Source organism: Callorhinus ursinus, unplaced genomic scaffold, assembly GCF_003265705.2.
Source record: "Callorhinus ursinus isolate GAN/ISIS: 27379988/994484 unplaced genomic scaffold, GSC_fseal_2.0 scaffold54, whole genome shotgun sequence".
Taxonomy (NCBI): domain Eukaryota; kingdom Metazoa; phylum Chordata; class Mammalia; order Carnivora; family Otariidae; genus Callorhinus; species Callorhinus ursinus.
The window spans coordinates 4,015,651-4,023,661 of NW_027397116.1; the positions used below are offsets into that span (position 1 = coordinate 4,015,651).

At 46.4% G+C, this 8,011-nt stretch overlaps 1 pseudogene; it reads right to left on the reverse strand.

The window, feature by feature from the left end:
* Positions 1-3,467: 3,467 nt before the first annotated feature.
* Positions 3,468-6,278, reverse strand: LOC112839285 (DNA replication licensing factor MCM4 pseudogene; annotated as a pseudogene).
* Positions 6,279-8,011: the final 1,733 nt, after the last annotated feature.

Sequence of the window (8,011 nt, forward strand, 5' to 3'; positions counted from 1 at the left end):
CCCGCTGTGACACTGTTTCACGTAGGCCCTCTGATCACAGAACTTCACGTATGCCACGGCCCTAAGCAACGCTTGGGCCTTTCCTCAGCTTCTTTTCAAGGGGGGTGGAGCCTGGGTTCGAGAAGTGACCTCGGTTCTGGTGCTTGTGCTGCACATGAGAAACTTTCCCTTTGAGGGCCTAGTACGAGGGGCCACCTCTGCCTCCTTCTGGGTCCTGGGCCCAGTGGCTGTGCTTAGCCCCCTCACATTTCTTTTGTTTCTGGCACACACACAGGCTCCCTGTCTCTCTGTGTCCTTGCAGCAAGTCGGTGACTGGGATGGTGCTGAAAATATGATCTTCTAGGGTCACCCTGCTGCAAGTCCTTGATTGGTAATAGAAGAACTACACAAACCATCTGCCCCGCTCACATCAGCCAGCAGACTCCCAGCCTGTGGGGAGCCCGTCAGGGCAAGGTATCAGACACAGGCCCATTCTATCAGATGCAGTGTTCCCAGACTCAAATTCCCTCCGAATCCCGGTGTGCAGGAGTGGGGGTACTCTGGCTACCTGGGGAATGCTCACCCCACCTCAAGGTGCTACCCAGCATCGGCTGATGATTGCTACAAATGAATGAAAACGCCGTATTGTGGGAATATCTAATTTTCTCAAGAGAAAGAAGTAGGAACAATTAAAATACCGCATTTCACGTTTATAAGGGAAAATTATTTTGACCTCTAGTTGAAATCCCTTGAGCTCTAAATATTGACCATTGATGCCACGTGAGCTGAACACACATGGCCATCAGTGTGGCCCGTGCACTGCCTCATTGTGACCCATCAGCTGACGCTATTTGTTGGTGTCTTCATCTAGCCTGGTCACATCTGGGCTTCCAGAGGCTTCGTGCTCACCTTCCGGAGCTGACTGATGTTTGAAGTGTTGTGCAGCCTTTTTGGAAGAAGGCAGGCATAATTTGTGAATTACAAATTAAAAAAATTAAATGCTCTTCTGTTTGTTTTCATCGTTGGCAAGCATTTATATATTCCATCTTGCATGTGGAACACTGTAATTGGAGATGTGAGAGGAAGCACATTTGGTATGAAAACTGTCTGGCCATTAAGCATCAAGCTTGCGGGTAGGCAGGCTTGGGTTTGCATGCTGGGTCCTCTGTTTTCTAGAGGTTTGACCTTGGGCAAATTATCCCCTCTGAGCTCTGCTGGCCTCATCTCTCCCATGTGGAAAATAACACCTCCTTCCTGTGCGCTGCTGTGGGGTTGAAGGCGATAATACAAGAGCAGAGTGCCTGGCACGGAGGGAGGTTTGGTAAGGGGGGCTCTTATTAGCAGCCCAGATCCACGCTTCGGAAATACTCAACACAGGTGTGGAAAACCTCACCTGAACTGATGGATAAGAAGCTGATTATAATCTTAATGTATCCTACTCCGTGTGACTATTCATGTTTCATTGAACAAACATTAGCACGTTTGGTTGTGGGCGCTACCCTAGAACCTCTATTACCTTTCTAAGATCTGAAAAGTTCTGAATTCCAAAACACATTTCACTCCACAGGTTTTGGATAAAGGATAAACAACCTGTCGTCCTAACAACATATCAACAGGTGGAGAATGACACATCCAAACTGAACACAAAACCACAGGACTGCTGGAAGGGGAGAGCAAATACATGATTAGAGATGGTGGGGGCTGGTAAATTTGGGAGGGCTTCCTGGAGGGAGTGACCTTGGAGCCTGGCTTCAGGAGAAATGAAGGAACCACATTTGGTGCAGAATATGCGAGGGGAATACAGAAGATTATTGAGTGTCTTTCCAAGGCTTCTAGCAAACCAAAATGCTTTCAGGGCTACGCCATCCTGGGAGAAGGAGTGATCGTCTTTAGAAATGCTCCTGGGGACAAGGAAAAGAGTCTCTGGCTGTGGGGATTGTGAAGACTGGAGTCAGAACATGCACATTCTGACGAAGCGCTATTGGGGTTGAGAGTGTATTTCACATGGCGCCGGATGGACACTTTGCCTCTCTGCCGAGGACAGAGCTTGAACAGTGATGGCTCACTTCATGTGACTTTTGCATACACCAGTGACCAATTGCTGCATTTATAGATGTTCTTCTGGAGCTGGAACCCTGGTGAGCCAACATTCTAAACCGCACATCCTCGATCTTTCCCACTCTGCCTGTCTGTTTCTGATAACCTGGAGATGGAGCCGAAGAGATGCTCTGGCTAAGCGAGGAGAGCCAGGGGGCAGGGCAGTGACAAAAGCTGATGCATGTTTCAGAAAAGCTCTCTGCAACTCTTTGCATAGAAGATGGGCCATATGAGGCTCAGAAAACATGTCTTATTTATCACTTGACTCCCAGTACTTAGGACAGAGCCAGACACATGCTGGTTTAATTTATTAACAAGCACGATGTCCATCTTGGCAAGGTCTTCTCCCGGCATGGAAAACAGTGCATTGATGAAATGATATGATTAAAATGTGGTGCAGGGGGGTGCCTTGGTGGCTCATTCAGTTGATTTCAGCTCAGGTCATGATCTCAGGTCCTGGGATTGAGCCCCGTGTAAGGCTCTGTGCCGGGCGGGGAGTCTGTTTGAGGATTCTGTCTCTCCCTCTCCCTCTGCTTCTACCCCAGCTCACACACACACATACACTCTCTCTCAAATAAATGAATAAATCTTTTTTTTTTAAAGGTGGTTCAGGACCCCCACCTCCTTCACTCTGTGGGAGTAGCAGTGGTTGCAGGACAAGGAGCGTCCATGACAAGAAGGTTCCACAGTGATGTTTCATTGCAGTTAGATACGCTACTCTTGTCTACAACTGTAGGACAGGAGCTAAGAGAAACACAAGGGAACAAAAAAACATTAACCACTTCCTGGGACACCAACAGTTAGGGGTTAGCCTGTACTAATGGGTGCAGTTCTGGGCTCTGACTCTAACACAGAGGCACCAAGTCTGTCTGTCTGTCTGTCTGTCTTTCTTTCTTTCTTTCTTTCTTTCTCTTTTTTTTCTTATTCAATCATTTATTTAGGAAAAAGTTTACATACTAGGAAAAAGTAGAAGTTAACCTAGAATCTAATCATTTCCAACCACCTATTTTTTTTTAAATCTTATGGAAGCCATGAGAACAAGCCTCTAGAAGGAATTACAGTTAAGAGCTGTAAGAGGGAGAAAGGCTCTGGTCCTTCATTACCTCACACTGAATGATTTGCACTGGCTAAATTTTATCTCATATTACAAAAACTTCAAGCATATGGATGATTGCCTTTAGAAAGTCCAGCACAAAAAACATGACCCATGACCCAGACTGCCATCTCTAAAAAAGAGTGACATCCTCACATACACACACACACACACACACACACACACACACACACACACACACACACACACATACATATGGCAGTACAGATTAAAGCCCTGGTGCTAAAATAATGGCACTTTAAAAAAATAGCCTCTACTGTAAATTATAAATTGGCACAGCATTTTCACTTAAAATGTTAAACAAGTGAAAACATACACTTCACTATGAAAACTGAACCCAGGTTAGAAAATTTTTATGGAGCCTAATAATGACTTGAAGAATCTTTTTCCACTGACAGCAACAGTGGCAGCTGATTGGCCCCTATGCAGCACACATATGTACATAAGTACAACACCCAAGTGCAGACACACACAGACAGCACTGCTCACAAGAGCTTCAGAGCAAGCAGCCAGTTTTGCCAGTTACTGTTAAGAAGTCATCATCAGCCAAGGCATGCAGGGCTTCTTCAAACATATCTTTGGTAATAGCTATGTCAGATTGTCCCCGGATGTCTTCAAAAAGTTGCTGATATTTTAGAGCTGGTGGTTTGCCCTTAGATAAAATAAGTTTTTTCAATGCTTCAGCTAACTCTTCTTTCCGTTTGCAAGAGGTGACACTCATTCCTGTAGTTAAAATAGATATGTCCAAAATGCCAGTCCAGGGGTCAGTGGCAGACTGCTTTAGAGCTTCCCGATGGAGATGTTTTGCTTCTTCAACATCAACTGCTTCAACTTTGCTTGAGAATCATACTTTAGCATGGGCTTCTGCTAGTCGAATTAATGACTCCAGCTGTCGAGGGTATGCAGAAACCATTCCTTGGCTGCTACCAATCTTCCTCATGTCTACATAAACCTCAGGGAGAGCCTGGCTGGCTTCCTGGCTCAGACAAGGCATGACCATGCTGTGGGTGTAAGCAATGTAGTCCTTCAGCACTGCCATGTCCATGAACTGCTCCTCCACTTGCTCCTCACTCTGGTAGTACAAAGCAACGAGGTGGTGGGCCAGACGCCTATCATTGGCTTCGTCCTGAGGGTCCAGCATGAGGAATATCAAATCAAACCTTGATAATAATGTGTGAGGTAGCTGGATATTTTCAATCGTAGTTTTTTTAGGATTCCATTGAGACTCAATAGGATTTGCTGCTGCCAGGATAGAGGTACGGGCATTGAGCTGGCAAATAATCCCAGGCTTTGCAATGGAAAGAGTCTGCTGTTCCATGACTTCATGTAGTACTGATCTTGTACTTTCATTCATCTTGTCAAACTCATCAATACAGCAGATACCATTGTCACTCAGGACAAGGGCACCAGTCTGCAAGACAAGCTGCCTTGTCTCAGGGTCTTTCATCACATACGCAGTGAGGCCGACTGCACTGGAGACTTTCCCGGACATGTACTGGCCCCTGGGGACCAGATTGTACACATACTGCAGCAGCTGGGACTTGCTGGTCCCAGGGTCAACACACAACAGGATGTTGATCTCAGCACGAAATTTGCCTCTTCCTGTGTGACTAAAATCCTTTCGTGTTCCACCAAAGAGCTGAAGCAAGATTCCCTTCTTTATATCTTCATGTTCATAAATGCTTGGAGCCAAGGCTGATGCAAGTCTCTCATAAATGTCTGGCTTTCTAGAAAGTTCCTTGAGCAATTCCACATGCTTCTCTGAAAAAAATTTCTGCTCTGCTTCTTCATCAAGGCCATGTAGACGTTTTGCATCAGTTTTCCGGTAGTGAATGACATCAATGTGGGTTTTGTAGACAGACTTCACGTTACTTACTCTTGAGTTGACTCGAATAGGAACAGCTCGATAGATGCCTGTAATGTTCACTCTGTCTCCAGGCTGAACCTTGTCAACAAGATCACTGTAAGCAAAAAGGATGACAGTATGAGGCATCTGCCCTGCAGGCGTAGCTTCAGGAGACTCTTGAAGTTTGATCATCTGCTTGTCAGAGAACAAAGAGCGGTTGTGGATCAGCGCCATGCTGTGGGTGGTGTGGCAGCGCTCACAAACAGAGGGCTCAGCAATGCGGCCACAGTCAATCTCCACCCGAGCTGTTTGGGCACACACTTGGCACTGGAAGAAGGCCTCTTGCATCTCTGGAATCAGCTGGGATGTCCTGATTACCATGCCACTGATGGCAATAAGCTGGTCGATGTCTTCTGGATTCAGGTTTCTCATGTTCTTCGTCTTTAATGCATTGAATGGTCTTACTTGAATCTGATGTTCTAAGATTGAGTCAGGGTAACGGTCAAAGAAGGTCTCATTGACAGCCATGTCAAATGTTGGGATAACTTCCTGTGGGTAGCAGATGAGCTGTCTGTATAGATTTTTGTCAAATGATTTTATGTGTTCACAGTTTATATTTAAAAATGGCTCCCTGATGACATTTATCTCCCCAAGTCGTTGCATGTACAAAGGTTCAGTAATATCTATGCCAATATTTTCCTCTTCTTTAGCCAGAGGGTCAATAAAACACTGAAGGAATCTCTGAAAATTTTCTTTGCATGTCGCCACATTTACATCTGTTCCCCAAATCACAAGTTTTTGGCCTAGAGACTGCTCACTCGCCACTATATCTTCTGCTGCTGGCACATCAGACTGCAAATCCACCTGCAGGCCCTACCGTGCAGACCCCAGGTCAGGCCTCTGCCTCACAGGTGTACCTCTAACACCACTCCTTGGAGTCCCCTCTACCCAAGAGCTGGGAGTGCCATATGTCAGCAGTGAACTAACGTCAAAGTCAAGGGGAACTGTTGAGGAATGTATCTGAGCAAGGCTGGAAAATAACATATCCTGCGTGGCAGGGCTCTGCAGGTCATCTCCAGGTGAGGTCGGCATAGGCTGTAACTCTCCTGTAGAGGTAGAATCTTTGCCTCTACGTCTCTGATATGGTGACGACCTGGCATCTTCACTTCGAGACGTCTGCACAAGGGTGGTCTGCCCGCACTGGCTGCTGCGGCGGCTCACAGTGGACGCCAGGGACAACATGGTGCTCGTGGAATCTGGTGGGTCACTCTCCTACACCTCACCAAATCTTTCTAATGAGAAGATACCTTTATTTTCTCAGTCTTCTTTTTTATTTTTTAAAGGTTTATTTATTTTAGAGAGAGAGAGCATGAGTGGGAGGGGCAGAGGGAGAGAGAGAGAGAATCCCAAGCAGACTCCCAGCAAAGCATGGAGTCCAACGCAGGGCTCGATCTGACGACCCTGAGATCATGACCTGAGCCAAAACCAAGAGTTGGACGCTCAACCGACTGAGCCACCCAGGCACCCTTATTTTCTCAAAGTCTTACACTCACTAACAGGGACAGTAATTCCAGGAAGATGAGGTGGACACAGGGTGTGTGGGGACTGAGAATTTGAGAACTGAATGTGTTGGAAGGGACACAGAAAAGACACATCATGCCCGTGCCCATGGAGAGCTCCATAGATTTTGGAGAGCAAGGGGCAGTCTCACCTGGCTACTGGAAAGTCATAATTTGCTGGTTGCGGATCACTGGTTTGAGGCAGCCTTAGTAATCTAGTTCTGGTTTATCTATTGTTGTTTTATCTGAAATTTCCACACACACATCTGCAGGGCTGAAATTACATTTCGTCCTTTCTATATGTGTTGGGGAGGGCTGCCTCCCTGCTGTGTTGGTTCTAAGGGGCCATCTTCATTTAAGGGATGGCCCACCACTCTTCTCAGGATTACCTGAATTTTCACATTTTTAGATTCCAGTAACAGCCCTGATGGTGGTGTTGAAGATAACAGCCCCTCACCGGCACTGAGCACTGGGTATCAGACTATCCTGAGCACCGTGCGTGCTTTATCTCACACAATCCTCACTATGCCACTTTGCGGTGGGTACTACCATGACTTCCATTTACAAGTGAAGACACAGAAGTTTTAAAGAGCCAAATAACTCAAAGACACACGGTCATTAAACAGTGGACTGAGGATTTTGATCCAGGCAGATCTGAGGAAGCCTGTGCTGAGTTCTCGATAAATACTGAGTTCCCACCATGATCAAAACACTGTCCAATATGGCAGGGATTTCAAAATGGCTACACACAACCCCTGTCCTCAAGCAACTCTAACTGCATCCAAGGAAGGGAAGACATCACAAGGCAAATGAACCTAGAACACAATACAGGAACATAAGAGATGAGCAGGGTGTGGTCAAGATGTCAGACAGAAGAGCCATGGAAACTGGGACGGCTCTAGGAGAGACCCACGGAAGAGGCCCAGGCAGGAACTCTGGTTTCAGAAGAAGAGGCAAGTCACTGCAGGGAGGGAGATGGCCAAAAGGTGTGGACATGGGATGGGCTTGGTGGGTTTGAGGGACAGTGAGTGGGGCAGGTTGATTGGAGAAAAGTTCATGAGGGAATAACAGGGAAGAAGAACTTCGGATTGAAAAATGCAAAGGATTGGGGGAAAAGGATGAAGAATTTGTTTTTCATTCTGTAAGTAAGGGGGACTGGTGAAGTTTTGTGAGTGTTAGAACTATATATTATTTTAGGAGGAGTTACTGGCAGAAACATGCCCATGGATTTTAGGAGGAAGACCCTTGGAAACCGGCCAGAAGCCAGCTGCAAGCTCCAGAGAGTGAACAGAATTCAGAATCCCAGGTTTCAATGATTCCAGAGTTGGTTGAATGGGGGCTATGCTGGCAACCACGGGTCTGAGAGGAGGGTGGGGGTGATTGCTCAGAGTTACTGTAGCTAAATCACTCCCAATG